This window comes from Ahaetulla prasina, chromosome 14, assembly GCF_028640845.1.
Source record: "Ahaetulla prasina isolate Xishuangbanna chromosome 14, ASM2864084v1, whole genome shotgun sequence".
Taxonomy (NCBI): domain Eukaryota; kingdom Metazoa; phylum Chordata; class Lepidosauria; order Squamata; family Colubridae; genus Ahaetulla; species Ahaetulla prasina.
This window is the reverse complement of record NC_080552.1, coordinates 379,318-395,636: the sequence shown is the minus strand read 5'-3', so window position 1 is coordinate 395,636 and position 16,319 is coordinate 379,318. Positions and strand designations below refer to the sequence as shown.

The following is a 16,319-nucleotide window of genomic DNA, read 5'->3' as shown; positions in this document are numbered from 1 at the left end:
TACAGGGTAGGGGAAGGGAGCCTATTATGAGTGTCGGCTGACATAACCTTGTGGGGGGGGGATTAACGGCTGAGGATGAATAACGCGGGTTTTTCCTAACTGAAACTGCATTCCTCGAATGACTGACAACTAGAGACCTGTGGAAGAAGATTACCACGAGGGGCCGAGAAGGAGTTGGCATTGGACCAGACCAGCCTGACCTCCTGAAGGAGGAGGGACAATTGGGGGGGATATGATGTGTTAGCCTTATTCTGTTTCAGATCCAACTCTATACGCTGCCATCATGACTGTAGCTAGTAAAAGTACTTGTCTTTAATTCAAATGAAGTCAAGGTGTTTTCTTTCTTAGCTATAATCAGAGGTAGCCTGACATTAAGTTGGATCTCACAGCATGTCTTCTAACCAGGATTGCAACCCGCAATACCGAGGGAGGAGAGTTTAAAAATGTGAGGAGAGCCAGTCGCTGGCTGAATCGGGAGGCGTCCGGAGGAATTCTGCTGCCACTTTTAACCCTGAGCTGGAAGATTGCAGAGATCGGTGGATGGAACAACTACAGCTGGAAGATAAAAGTTGGAAACCAGACACAGAAGAGCTTCCTCTGGAGTGACAAAAGGAAGAAAAAGAAGTTTAGGCTTCGGATTGGCAGGAGAGCAAGAGATAAAGGACAAGCTCCAGTTAGAGGAAGCCTTGCGTCTTTTCCGTGAAGTGAAAGTAAGGCAAGCAGCCCGTCAAAGGTATGGAACCCCAACCCGGGCCTCCTGGGGGGGGGGAGAAGAGGAGGAAGGTGACACAAGGGGCCAGCTGGAGGATTCCCTGGGCAGAGATTTCAAGAGCCAGAGCCAAACCCTCTCCCAGAGGAAGCTGAATTGGATGTGGGTCACGCCACCTGCTGACCAAGCAAGGCTGCGCGGGGAAGGAAAAAGCCAAAAATTCCCCCCATATTAGAAAAATTTGATGGAGATGCGAAGGAGCTGGAATTGTTCCTGGCGATAGTGAATGACCACATGTTAGACTGGGGGGGAGATTATTGGTCACAGGCAGCACAAGTTAGAGCTGTGACCCACAATTTGACCGGAAGAGCAGCTGCATGGTTTGTGTCGCTGTATAAAAACCACTCCCCCCTACTGCAAAATTACGAGCATTTTATTACGGCACTAAGGAGGAGGTTTGAGGACCCCCTGGCGGAGCAGAAGGCCAAAGGTCGAATGAAAACCATCAGGCAAGGGAGGAGACCGGTGGCTGATTATACCCAGGAATTCAGTGATCTAGTCCCCTTGATGAGAGGGTGGTCGGAGGTGATCCTGGTCGACTTTTACAAAGAGGGCCTGAATGGAGATCTCTATGAACTGTGCCGGGCACGAGCGTCTCCAACTACATTGTATGGCTGGTATACCCTGGCAGCAGAGATGGAAATTGAACTAGCGAAGGACCGGCAGCAGACAGCGCACTGGAGGCCATCCGGCCCATTCTCCTGGGTGGCCCCAAGGGACACGCCTAGACCAGAGGAGAGACAGCGATCGACGTGCTACAGATGTGGAAAAGAGGCCATCAGCAGCCGACTGTCAGTGAAGTTGGTTCCAACGACCCCTGGTGGTGAAGGAAGCAGTGAAACCAACTGCTAAGGCGAAACCGGCCAAAGTGGAGGCGGCATTGCCAAGAAGAACGCCCATCCAGGAGGACATGACGTCGACCGACTGATGACAGCAAAACCACGAGTCCGGCGAAGACTTTCTGGTGAGTTGGGCACGGGGCCTTGGACATTCCAGTTAACCTGCATGTTCCTCTCGGGCAACAAGGGAAATGTTAGCATTATTAGATTCGGGATGTACTAGATGCATGATCAGTCGAACTAGTAGAAAAAATGGAACTAAGGTTGAGAACCCTAAGCAGGCCCATAGCATTTGCCCAGTTGGATGGCAGTGTGGCAGGGGAGGACCCGCCATTTCGTGACAGAACCCATAGAAATGGAAATTGGAGACCATCGCGAGATTTTAAACTTCATAGTAGCCCCTGGAATGGACCAACCTTTGGTACTAGGACTGTCATGGTTGCGTAAATGGAACCCCATATTAACTGGAGAGGAGTCTTACGGTTCCGCTCAAGGCGTTAAAAGGAGGAAAAGGGGATCAAGAAGAGTCAGACTATGGCCATGCTCCAAGATAAGTGGGGGCAATGGTTGAGCGGATAGATGGGGAAGAAAGGATACCTAAGAATACTGGGACCTGCGGAAGTCTTTAGTGAGAAAGCATCAGGCGTTACTCCCCATAGGCCTATTGATTGTGCCATCGACATCCTACCGGGGTAAAACTTCCAAAACCAAAAGCTTACCCCATGACCCAGAAGGAATTGGGAGAGCTCGAATTCATAGACAAAAACCTAGGCGGGGCTTTATCCAACCAGCTAGGCCTCCGTGGCGCACCTGTGATGTTCCGGGAAAAGAAAGATGGCTCATTTCGCTCTGATAGTTGACTATAGAAATTTAAACGCGTGTCTTGAAAACATATACCCCATGCCGCTCATGAAAGATATGTTAGCACACTTAGCGAAGGAAGTTCTTCACCAAATTGGACCTGCGAAGCTTACTACAGAGTCCGTATAAAGGAGGGGATGAATGGAAAACCGCTTTCAACTGTCCACTAGGGTGTTTCCAGTTTAGTACTGCCTTTTGGTCTACAGGGGGCGCCTGCAGTTTTTATGCAACTGATAAATGAAATACTCCATCAGCATTTGTTCAAAGGGGTTCTTGTCTACCTTGACGACATACTCATCTATACAGAAACTATGGAAGAACATATTAAACTAGTAAGAGCAGTTCTCAAAAAGTTATTATCTGCTGAACTGTATTGCAAGCTATCCAAATGTGATTTCCATCAAACTAAAATAGACTACTTAGGGTATCGCATTTCAGCGGATGGATTGGAAATGGATCCAGAAAAGGTGAAAGCTGTTTTGGAATGGGGCCCACGCTGCAAACAGCTGCAAAGTTTTTAGGATTCGCAAATTTCTACCGTCAATTCATCCCTCCTTTGCTCAAATTGCTTTGCCAATCACCAACCTCCTAAAAACTAAAGGAGACACTAAACCCAAACCATCACTGCGCGTCAAATGGACAATGGAATGTCAAGCAGCATTTGAAAAATTGAAACGACTCTTTGCTGCCGAACCAATTTTGAAACACCCCGACATGAATGTTCCTTTGTAATACAAGCAGATGCCAGTGATGTAGCAGTCGGGCGTTTGCTCCAAAACAATCCTGATGGTAAACTACAACCCTGTGCTTTCACTTCTGAAATTGACTGAAACTGAAAGGCGATGGGCTATTTGGGAAAAGGAAGCATTTGCAGTTCATTGGGCTCTACGACATGGAGACATTTCTTAGAAGGTTCAAATCATCCGTTTGAAGTTTGGACTGACCACAAAATCTAGAGGCCCTAAAACTCCTAGAAAACTTTCACCTAAACAAGCCGCTGGGCTCAATATTTTAACCGTTTAATTTCACCTTACATTACATTCCGGGAGGAAAAACTTTAGCAGATGCTCTCTCACGGTTGCCCCAATACAATTGCACTCGCTCGAGGTGGTTCAGCCAATACTTCCCGCAACAGTTGGCAGCCCCAGCTATAACTAAAGCCACTCCAAACTGAGTCCCCTCCCAGATGAACTAACCAAGTCATTTAAAGAAGCTTTAAACACCGATGACTGGTACTTAGCGCATTCCATGAATGCACACTCCGTGATGGACTAGCTTGGATTGGAACAAAACTATATGTTCCTCTATCACTCAGAGAAACCATCCTACTACGTTGCCATGATGCCAAAATGGCAGGACACTTTGGATTTGTAAAACCTTACATCTTCTTAAAAGACAATTCTGGTGGCCAAGTCTTAAAAAGGATGTACAAGCATATGTAGCAAGTTGCCCTATTTGCATTGTCAAAAGACCTCCTGGAAAGCCTCCTGGACTACTACAACGGTAGCCAGGCCAGGAACCCCATGGAAAGAAATATCCATGGATTTCATAGTGGAACTACCTGAAAGCGCAGGCAATACAGTTATATGGGTTGTAACTGACCTTTTCTCCAAACAAGTCCATTTTATTCCATGTTCAAAATACCCTCCTCAAAGACCCTAGCAAAATTGTTTGTACAACACATTTATAGACTCCACGGAGTTCCTGACCGCATTATTTCAGATCGAGGAGTTCAATTCACTTCTCACTTTTGGAAAGAATTTTCGACTTATTGGCTCCAGAGATTAAGCTCCTCCATCATCCCCAGACTAATGGAAGTTGTGAGCGTTCGAACTCTGTACTAGAACAATATTTACGTTGTTATATTAATTACCAGCAGGACAATTGGGCAGACCTCTTACCTTCGCTGAGGTTGCCTATAACAACTCAGTTCATAGTAGCACGGATTTACTCCTTTTAAAATAGCTTCAGGTCAAGATTTTGTACCTATCTCTGAACTTCCAAAGAAGAAACCACAGTTTCCTCTTTGTCAGAATGGATAGATCAAATACAAAGCACCTGGAAAATGACTATGCAAGGCAATTGACGATGCTCACCGTGCACATAAACAACAAGCAGATAAGAAAAGATCCCTGAGAACAAATACAAAGTGGGTGATAAGTTTACCTTTCCACAAAATATCTTCAAACCACCCAAAAATCTAAAAAACTTGGACCCAAATATGAGGGACCTTTCTCCATAGTGAAAATCATCAACCCCGTGACTGTACAACTGGACTTGCCAAAAACACTTACGCGAATTCACCTCGTTTTCCATGTGGGCTTGGTAAAACCAGAGCATACTTCCACTCTTCTGCAACCATACCCCTCCTATACCTATTCTCATAGAGGAGAACAGCATTTTGAAATTAAAGAAATATTAGATTCAGAAACATAGAAATAAAATTCAATATCTATTTGCTTGGAAACACTTCCCTTATCCCAAGCTGAATGGGTAAACAAAGAAAATGTTCGACTTCGAAAAAAATAGCACAATTCTATAAAAATATCCTGACAAACCCTAACTTCTCTTTTTCCTTTCTAGGACTGGCGTCCTTGTTGCAGGAGGGCGGAATGTCAGCCTCCGCTCTAATCTTCGTATACTTTTGAGTAGTTTATAGCAGTGGATAGAGTGTGAAGTGTTTGTGCTGTATTGTCTAACGATTGTAGGAATCGGATGTATCGTGTCACTGTGCAGGGTGGGGGAGGGGAGCCTGTTGTGAGTGTCGGCTGACATAACCTTGTGGGGGGGGGATTAACGGCTGAGGATGAATAACGCGGGTTTTTCCCAACTGAAACTGCATTCCTCGAATGACTGACAACTAGAGACCTGTGGAAGAAGATTACCACGAGGGGCCGAGAAGGAGTTGGCATTGGACCAGACCAGCCTGACCTCCTGAAGGAGGAGGGACAATTGGGGGGGATATGATGTGTTAGCCTTATTCTGTTTCAGATCCAACTCTATACGCTGCCATCATGACTGTAGCTAGTAAAAGTACTTGTCTTTAATTCAAATGAAGTCAAGGTGTTTTCTTTCTTAGCTATAATCAGAGGTAGCCTGACATTATGCCTCCCACAGACCGGTGCGCTTGCATAGAGAGGGTCTCCTCAGGGTGCCGTCAGCCAAACAATGTTGGCTGGCGGCCCCCAGGGGGAGAGCCTTCTCTGTGGGGGCACCTACCCTCTGGAATGAGCTTCCCCCTGGATTCCGTCAACTTCCTGACCTCCGGACCTTTTGCCGTGAGCTGAAGACGTATCTATTCTTCCGAGCAGGACTGGCATAAAACGGGTTTTTAAATTGGATTTTAAATGGGGTTTTAAATTATGTATTTTATAATTAAATTATTGGCCATATTGAATAAGTTTTTTAATTGGTTTTATTGTATTGTATTGTATTGTATTTTATCTGGCTGTTAACCGCCCTGAGTCCTTCGGGAGAAGGGCGGTATAATAATAATAATAATAATAATAATAATAATAATAATAATAATAATAATAATAATAATAATAATTATTATTATTATTATTATTATTATGTGTGTGTGTGTGTGTTAAAAATATGGAAAAAGAACATTTTGGCTGAAATTGTAACGATGTAAAACGTATTTGGATATGACAAGTTGTATATGATAGGGCCAATACTCTGTTCATAAACTATGTGGGTGGGTATGAAAGAAAGAAAAAAGATAACCTGGTCCCAAGCCATGAAGGGCTTTAAAGAGGACAACCAGAACCTCGAATTGCACCCAAAAGCAAATCAGCAACCAATGCAGCTTCCACAGGAGAGGTGACACATGTGCACACCGAGGGCTGCACAAAACCATGAGGGTCAATGCATTTTGCACCAACCGAAGATGCTTTTCAAGGACAGCATGTTGGAATAGTCAAGACTCTTGTTGACTAGGGCATGAGTGACCGTGAGTAGGTATTGTTGGTCCAGGAAAGGGTGTAACTGGCGCACAACCCGCAGTTGCACAAAGACCCTCCTGCTCATGACTGGCACCTGCTCTTTGAACAGGAGTCATGAATTGGGGAGAACCCACTGATTATACACTGGATCTTTCTGGGGTAGTACCATCCCATCCAAGACCAAAGAATCCCAAACCCAGAGCCTGCCAGGGTTTAGTTGCTCCCCATTCAGCCCCTAACAGCCTCCAGGCACTGTGAGAGGGAGGTCATGGCATCACTTCACTCACCACGAGATATGATATATGGCTGAGTATCATCAGCATATTGATATTTCAGTCCGTGGTGACGGATGATCTCACCCAACGGCTTTATATGGATGTTGAATAGGAGCAGAGAGAACCCGAACTACATATCGGACATTAATACAATTGAACGCGTCCAGAAATGTTTCACAAGAAAAGTCCTCCACCTTCTGCTCGCAACAGAATACCTTTTGCCACCAGACTTGAAATTCTGGGCTTAGAAAACTTAGAACTATGCGGCCTTCGGTGCGACCTAAGCGTAGCTCATAAAATTATCTGTTACAATGTCTTAACTTTGTCAATGACTACTTCAGCTTCAACCACAACAGTACACGAGCACACAATAGACACAATCTTAAGGCAGACCGCTCCAATCTTGATTGCAGAAAATATGACTTCAGCAACAGAGGGGCAATGCCTGGAATGCACTACCTGACTCTGTGGTTTCATCCCAAAATCCCAAAAATTTTAACCTAAGACTGTATACTGTTGATTCCACATTCCTAAGAGGTCTGTAAGGGGTGTGCATAAGAGCACCAGCGTGCCTACTGTCCCTGTCCTAATGTTTCCTCTATTTGTATCTATTTTATGTATCCAATCCATGTTTATACTTATAACCTAATCCGTTCTTGACAAATAAAAATAAATAAAAATAAAATAGAGAGTCTTGGGGCTAGATCTCTCAGCTCCTGTTAACACCGGCTGAGAGCTGCTGCAGAGGAAGGAAGTGAACCAGGACAGCACAAAGCCTCCAACTCCCAACTCCACGGTTGATAGTATCCAAAGCGCCAAGAGGTCAAGTAGAGCAAGGATGGATGCACTATCCCACTCCCGCCAGAGATCATCAAAAAGTGCGACCGATGGCATTTCTGTCCCATATCCAGGCCTGAATCCTGATTGGTAGTAATCTAGATCATCCATTGCAATCACCTTCTCAACCACCTTCCCCAAAAAGATTGGAGACAGGTCAGAAATTATCCAACAGGATGGAATCCAGCAATGGCCTCTTGAGAAGAGGACAGACCACAGCCTCCTTAAAGTGCTGGGGCACTACCCCCTCCCGTAAGTCCACCCGCCTGTCTGTCACCTCCCGGGAACCTTTCACAAGTCCATAGGGACATGGATCTAAAATACAGGTGCTTGTGCGCATACTCCCTAGAATCCTGTCTGCTTCCTCAGGAGCAACAGTCAAACCCTTCCCAGATAACATGGCAAGAACCTGCCCCAGGGGCCTCCACCAGACCAGCAACCATGCCGGCATCCAACTGGGAACAATCAAGCAATTTTGTCTTCCAGAAAATCTGCAAATTCCTCAGCGTGCCCCCTTCAGATGGACCTCAGTCTCTTCCTTCCTGTTGTGACCCAGGCCCAAGTAGGTAGTAGGAAACTCGGTCCATGAAAAAACAAACTTTATTCAAACAGCTGAGAATTACTTCATTTCCAGCGTAGTTCAACTAAATTAAAACAAATTCCTCCCAACACAAATTCCTCAGTCCTATCGCAAACCTTGGTCCAATTAGGCAAACTGCCAAAGGCCTTTCTTGGCAAATGTTCAGACGTCACCAAAATATATGCAAGACGTAGACGCAGAAGACACAGCTACCAACGTTGTTTTCTGGCAAAGCCCAAACATCGTTACTGGTCTGTTTTAAGCCTTATGGGAGGGGCCTTACTCGTCCTTTTTGCTTGAGCTGCTCTTGCCTTCTGGCAGCTCTTCTAATGTGTGCATTAGGAACAGGCTCCTGCTGTTCCTCTGCCTCACTACTATCACTCTCTGGAAGCTCTGGAGTCCGCACCTCACTCCCTGATGGCCCTGGCCTCATCTCAGCCTCATCGCTGTCCATTGCCAGCTCCGCAGGCTGCTGGCGGATCACAACACTTCCATAGGAGGAGATGATTCACCTTAAAGAGGGTCACTGGTCAATTATCTGCAGTCACAATTAGTGCGAAGAAGTATTTACACTTCGCTGCATGAGTCACCACCCGGTAGGCCTTAATAGCAGCTCTTATCCGTGTTCGACCGAGAACATCCTTTGTCTTCCACCAGCAACACTCTAGATGTGTTTTCATCAGTTTCATCGGTCTCTGTTCCTCTTTATACCACGGAGGAGAGAGAGCTCTACAGGTGAGGATAGGTCACATGGGCACAATCCTATCCAGAGCCTCAGTCACCTTCCTATTCCAAAGAGTGACTAAGAGCTCAGCCGGACTGCGCAAAAGATCTGCAGTTATAACCCCCAGTTCCTTCTGGAAATCCATCTAGTCCAGTAGTCACTAGGGCCAGACCAATCTAATAAGCCCTGCCTCTCTACAGGGAGGGGTTACAGCTCTCGAGAAACTCATTGCCACCCGATCGTGGCAGGGGGACCAAAGACAAGTTTACCTATTCTAGACCACATAGGTACTGCTGTGACAAGAACGCCAAATCGGATGTGTGGCCCTTTCTTAGTTGGGCCCTTGATAACCTGGGACAGGCCCATGGAAGTCATGGGTTCCACAAAATCCCTGGCTACCTCCAATCCCACCACCACGAATGGCAGGTTCCCCAGAAGTATAACCTGGGGAACTTCACCGCCAGCCCTGCGGTGATGTCCAGGAACCCAGGTAGGGAAGCTGCCACACAGCAGGGAGGCTGGTACAGCAGCAGCAATCCCACCTGATCCCTTCAGCTCAATCTAAGAAAAAGGCCCCTGGAGACTGCCAGATTCTCTGATAACAGCCACACACACACACAATCCTGAGGTCTAGGTGATGCCATGCTCGATAACCCAGTGGGCAGATTTCTGAGAAGGGAACACCTTCCTCCGGGCCCAGCCAGGTCTCAGTTATACAAGCCAGATCAGCTTTCTCTTCAAGAATCAAATCAGCAATAAGGCCAGCCTTGCTGCCCTTTGATACGATTATAGTGAGATCCCTTCTGAAACACTATGCTGTTCCAGACATTGCACCAAAGTAAGATTTAAAAGGTAGAAAAAGACAGCCAGGTTTTTACCGATAGGAATTCAATAATGGTGTTGGCCTAATTAGAAGTCACGGGATCAGTGGCTCTCTGAAGACTATCTGCCAAGAGACAAAAAGGTGGGCCTCTTGGGAAATTGCTATGTGAAAACAGATTGTTGGACTAGATGAGGTCCTGTTTCCAGCTAAGGCCCTGTTTTATAAATCTGTGCAAAGGGCTGAATGTGAGGTGATCCATTGAGGATAAATGGTAAGCAATTCAGCATAGTAAGAAAAAGGAAGAGGATTTTTCCTCCATGATTCATGTCCCCTTTAAGAGATGGAAACTGCCACCTGAGGCCAGTCAAAAGTCCCACATCTTAAACTGCCTCACAAGGTGGTGGTGGGGAGGAAGAAAAGTGGGTGAAAATTATTATTTTCCTCCATACACCAGAACCTATTGAACCATCGCTGAGGCCTTCAAGAATACATTGGACAACAATTTGTCTGGCAGGGTCTCTTGCTCAGGCAGAAGGTTGGACTAGATGACCTCCAGGGTCCATCCCAACTCTGATATTCTGAACTCTCAGCAACGATTAAAACAGTCATTAAATCACGTGAAGGTTTCCATCACCGGAAGCAGATTTCGTGCCCGTTGATTTTTTTTATTTTTATGGTAGCTGGTTAGTCACAGCCAAGCCATATTTCGGCTGTTTGTGGGTGTTTTATACGAGGGTTCTCTCGTTTGTGGTTCAGCGGGCTCCTCGTCTGCGACCAGGAGAAGCCAGCCCGGTTCCTCCTTTAGCAGGCCGGCCGGGAGGGAGGGAGAGAGGGAGCCTTCCAAGGGGCTGCACCGCCACGTGCTCTGAGCTACAGCCGAAGACCGAACTCTTCTTGGCCGCATCACACAGCGCGAGGCTTCGCTTCCTCCGGCCAGTCCTGGGATCGTCCAGAGGCCTCCCATCCAAGCACTAAGCAACCCCGACTCGGCCTGGCTTTCCGAGCCGGGCCGGAGCCGCCACCGGTCGGCCTGGGTTCCCTACTCCCTTCCCTTCTCCCTACTGGCTCTCTCGCAAGCCGCTTCCGGTGAGAAAAACCTTCTGCGTATGCTCAGGAACACGCTCCAACTAAGCCCAGCGCGAGCAGCCAGCCAACGGCCCCCAATCAGCAATGCGGTCGCTATGGCGACGGCGCGCTTTCCTCTCCGCCCCCCCCCCCCCGACAACAGTCGCGGCTCCCGTGCCGCCCCCCCCGCCTCGGCGCCTCCCTTTCCTCACTTGCTTTTCAAGTTAGCCGAAGAGCTCGCGACCGCCATCCTCCAACCCCGCCTCGGGCGCTCCGCGGCTCCAGTCCCCTCGCCTGGACGACCTCCACGTGCTTCCGGAAAAAATGCGTTTACTTCCGGCGCGTCGCCGTGGCGCCAGCAAACCTAGAGCGATGAAAAGGTGTAGAGGGGCGAACTGAGGCTCGAAGGGGCAGCTTCCGGCTTCCTCTCGCAAGTCGCCCTTCGCGGAGGCGACACCGCCGAGACGCAGGACCTTCTTCGTTCGGAGGACCAACTCCAGGCGGACTCACGACTCTCCTTGCAGGTGTAGCGTTTGTGAGTTGCCGTTGCTTCTTGCAGGGTTTCCCTGGTGGGCTCCCGGGAATCTCTTGAGCTTCTGGTCTTGCTCCCCTCGGTAAGGCCACCAGCGCTGCCAAGGAGCAGTTTGTTCTCATTTTATCCCCCATTGGCTTCCTTTGTCCGCCTTGGGGGGAGGGTTGAACTGCTTGCCCGAGTTTCCATCGTTCTGGGATTGGGGTTTTGTTTACTGCTTGTGATCTAGTGCTAATCCCTTCTAGCACTGAAGTTACTTTACTGGGTAATGAAACCTCTGCAAGAAAACCAGTTCAACCCTGAACTGCAAATATTCCCAGTGGCTTGACTTGTCAGACTGGCCATCACAGAGTTTCTGGGTAACTGGGTTTCTAACCCTAACCCATCCAAAGGCTAACCAGGGTTATCCCGATAAACTTTGCAAACTTAACCAATAGAGCTGAATGTGCATGTGATACATCTAGCTAGCTACCAAGGTGTCCGTCAAATCAGTGGTTGAGTATACACATGTAAAGGAAATAAATAAAGGTTATTCTTTTATAAATTGTAACAAATGTAATACCAAAGTATGAGACCATCTGTTTGCTGTTTTCTGACTATGCAAAGTGACTACAATTGGTAATGTAGTCAATTGTGGAGACAATGTATTATGACTTGATAAGAGTTCCCCAGAGACAGAAACTTACACCTGAGCCAAAAATCCTATCAGGAGACAGGAACATCGGCCCAAGGTGAAAATTATAAGTAAATAAGAAAAGATATCAGAGAATGGACGGAAATTGCCAAGATGACCCTTAAAGGTGTAAAACAACTAAAAGGACAAAAGGGGTAAGGGGGGAATTTCTTAGGCGTGGCGTGCATTGTGTAGGAGTATAAAATGTGTAGCTTGAAAACTGCTTCTTGCGCTCTTTGAACTCAATCCAATTGGGAAGAGTCTAAGAGGCCGCGCTTGCAACCGCTTTTTTTATTTTATTTTATTTTCATATTTTTTACAATAAATCTTTGATTTTGATAATCAGACTTGTCTTGGAGTGGGGAATATCAAATTTGGGTTTTAAATCTCACATGCATGCATACACACACACACACTTAATGGGGGTGTATATCTTTTGCTGATAAAAGCAATGAGGCCACATCAAACCCCTCCCCCCAACTTCAAGGCAGAGATGTTCTGGCCTACCCATTTTTGTAATTGAAAACTAATGGAAATGGCAATTGTGCATCAATTAGGCTTTGTTACTGAGGTTACTTCTTAATTTTCATAGCAAGTAGAACACGGTATACATACATTGGGGTATTACATAAGCTCAGGAACTAGATAAGTAATTCACAAACAAAACATATATACATCACAAAAATATTTATTTTATAAATCAAAAACCCTTCCAAATGTTAGTCTCCTCACAAATACATTTTCATTCCTTTGGAGGAAAAGCTAGTTAATATAAAATCATATTTCTCTGCCAACTAATCCATATACACGATAGCTTGGCACATCTAAATAACAATAGCACTTACACGTCACAGTGCTTTCCAGCCCTCTCTAAGGGGTTTACAGAGTCAGCTCATTGCCCCAACAATCTGGGTCTTCATTTTCCCGACCTCAGAAGGCTGAGTTGATCTTGAGCCTCATGAGATTTGAACTGCTAAACTGCAGGCAGGCGACAACTGCAGCCTGCAGTACTGCATTCTAACCACTGCACCATCGCAGCTCTCTAAATGTTGAGTTTCACCAATAGTTGTGGGAAGGAACACACTGTCAGGCCTGGAAACCATAGTAGACTTTAGGGTTCCAGACGCTGCCACATTTTTCCCCTGAGGGGAAGAAGGGGGGCTGAGGGGTATGGTAACATTCTTCAAGCGGTCAAGGTCGGATGGTGTTCACATCTGCAGGAAGAGTGGCAGTAGATATTCGAATGAACTGGGAGAGCGTGGGACCATGTGACCATCAAAGGGGTCAGCGGGGTGGGACTCTTGGGGTTTGTATAACTGGGAAAAGAATCCGGAAGCTCAGTTTTGGAATTTCACTCATTGTGTGCCAGTTTCCTCATGCTAGTAAAGAACTCTGAAAAAACAATGGCTTCTGAGGTTTTTTATGCAGAAGAGGTTTTTCTGGAACCTTGACACACACCTTCTCCCAGGGATATGTAGAAAGTTAAGATCTTGCAGCATATACGTCTTCAAAGTGTATTTTCCTCTGCAGCATCTGTTGGAAAAAAATAAATGTTAGTATTTTGAATCTTAATTTTGAATCTTTTTTCAACCATGTTGTATTTTCATGAGATGTAGGAGTTTTATTGCGCAAAGACTGTGCTTAAGGCAATAAGCTTACTGCTCCTTTTTGCTTTGGGCACAGTTATCTCATCCAAGGCCACAAAGGAAGCCAAGGACTATTTTCAGACAGTGCCCTAAAACTCCAGAAGTCATAATATTACAATGCAAAGCAGCTTCTTTCAGCAGAAAAGTTTCTAACACAAACTTTCAGCATTCCAAATCAGCCTTGAGAGAACTTCCAGCCAAAGGTTCTCTTGAGCAAAGCAAAATAGAGAAAACTCTACATTAGAGTGAAAACACCCTACAATGTCCAGCACCTGCTAGCCAGCAAAGTGGTGGAGGTGGGGTATGGGATGTTGTTAGTACCAATCAGGGTGGCGCAACTCCACAACTACAAAATTAAGGGGGGGGGAGGGAAGAGACGGGTAGGGGGAGAAACCCGTCTGGGAGGGTATGTCCAGTCCCTGCGCTTGCTCGTGGCGTTATTCTATCTGGTCCGAAGGCCGGGGGGGAGGGGTATGTTCCTGGTGTAGAGTGTCGTTCCATCCATACGGTAAGTGGGAGAGGCAGATATGGCGGAAGCAAGGGGCCGTATCGTTCTTTGGGAGCAAGTGCTCGCTGTTTAAAAGCCCCTCAGTCCTTACCCGTTCCCCGGATGGTCAAGACCCTCAGAGCTTGGGTCTTCGGCTGATGCTCTGCAATGCCCGGTCCATGGTCAATAAGGCCCCCCTGATTTGCGATCTTATTCAGGGGGAGTCTGCAGACTTTATGGGCATTACGGAGACCTGGTTGGGCACAGAAGGGGGTGTACCCCTGGTTGAACTGTGCCCCCCGGGTTTCCGAGCATTCCATCAACCGAGGGCCCAAGGTAGGGTGGGGGTGGCGGTTGTGATTAGAGAAAGTCTAGAGCCGAGGAGTCCACTGTGCCTCAGATAGCGGTTGTGAATCCCTCCTTGTGAAGTGGGGCCATAGGAATCAGATGGGTCTGTTGATCACATACCTGGCTCCTTGCTGCATGACTACAGCCCTACCCGAGCTACTGGAGGTGCTTGCCGGAGTGGCGGTTGAGATCCCCAGACTTTTGGTTATGGGGGATTTCAACGTGCCATCGGCCGGCTTGTCATCAACGCAGCTGCGGGAGTTCCAGGCTTCCATGACGGCCTTGGACCTGATTCAAGTAACTGATGGCCCTACACACAGTGGGGAGGCACACTGGACCTGATTTATATCTCTGGACAGTGGTTAAATGATCTGGAATTAGGAGATTTAGTGACAGAACCTGTGTCATGGTCAGATCATTTTCTCCTTCGCCTGGACTTCGGACCGCCACTCACCACCGCAGGGAGACGGAACCAATGCGTTGGTTCCGTCCCAGGCGCCTGATGGACCCTGAGAGGTTCCTGACGGAGCTTGGGCGTTCCTGAGGATCTTGCCCACGGCACGCGGCTGAAGAACTAGTTGCGGCCTGGGAACAGGCCGCGACTGGCTTGGACCGTGTCGTGCCTTTGCGGCCTCTGACCCGGTGAGATCTCAATTGGCTCCTTGGTTCTCTGAGGAGCTGAGAGATGAAACGCCGGAGAAGACGCCTAGAGAGTACCTGGAGGTCAGCCGTTCGAGCGATCGACACTAGTGAGGTCTTTTTCTAAGACCTACCTAGTGGCACGGAGGGAGGCGAAACGTTCTTACGTTTCCACCCTCATTGCGTCGGCAGATAACCGCCCGGCCGCCCTGTTTCGGGTGACCCGCTGCCTCCTTCATCAGGAGGGGTGGGATGACCCCTTGCAGGGACGTACCGAGGAGTTTAGTGGTTATCTATACGATAAAATTGTTCAGCTTCGCGATAGTTTGGACCAAAATAGCGATGATCCAAATGAGAGGACAGAGACGCGTCTTGTTGAGGTTTTTTGGGATGAGTTTGATCCTGTGGCTCTCGAGGACGTGGACAGGTTACTGGGGAGGTTACATGCCACTACATGTTTACTGGACCCGTGTCCTTCCTGGCTGGTGCTGGCCACACAGGAGGTGACACGAGGCTGGCTCCGGGGAATTATAAACGCTTCTTTGTTGGAAGCGGTTTTCCCTGCCGCCTTGAAAGAGGCGGTGGTGAGACCCCTTCTCCAGAAGCCTTCCCTGGACCCAGCTATTTTGGGAAATTATCGTCCAGTCTCCAATCTTCGCTTTGTTGCGAAGGTTGTGTGGTGGCATGGCAGCTTCCCCAGTACCTGGATGAAGCTGTCTATCTAGACCCGTTCCAGTCCGCCCGGTCAGGATATAGTAGAGACAGCTTTGGTCGTTGGTGGATGACCTCTGGAGGGCCAGGATAGGGTTGTTCTTCTGCCCTGGTCCTATTAGATCTCTCAGCGGCTTTTGATACCATTGACCATGGTATCCTGCTGCACCAGTTGGAGAGTTTGGGAGTGGGAGGCACCGTTTATCGGTGGTTCTCTCCTATCTCTCTGACTCAGACGGTGTTGACAGGAGGGCAGAGATGGAGCTGCGGTGAGGCGCCACAGGGGTGATCTCTCGCCTCTCCTGTTCAACATCTATATGAAGCCACTGGGCAAGGTCATCAGTGGCTTTACCAACTGTACGCGCTGACGATATGCTTTTCCACCCCAGGCCACCCCAACCAAGCTTTCGAAGTGCTATCCCGGTGCCTGGAAGCCGTACGGGTCTGGATGGGGAGAAACAGGCTCAAGCTCAACCCCTCCAAGACGGAGTGGCTGTGGATGCCAGCACCCCGGTACAGCCAGCTGCAACCACAGCTGACTGTTGGGGGCGAGTCATTGGCCC

The 16,319-nt window shown here is 47.7% G+C and overlaps 1 non-coding gene across 1 annotated transcript; it reads right to left on the bottom strand.

Annotated features, from left to right (window-relative positions):
- Positions 1–13,528: 13,528 nt before the first annotated feature.
- LOC131185462 (small nucleolar RNA ACA64) lies at positions 13,529–13,657 on the bottom strand. Its single transcript, XR_009152163.1, has one exon. It is a non-coding gene; the product is annotated as a small nucleolar RNA ACA64 (small nucleolar RNA).
- Between the last annotated feature and the right edge of the window lie 2,662 nt (positions 13,658–16,319).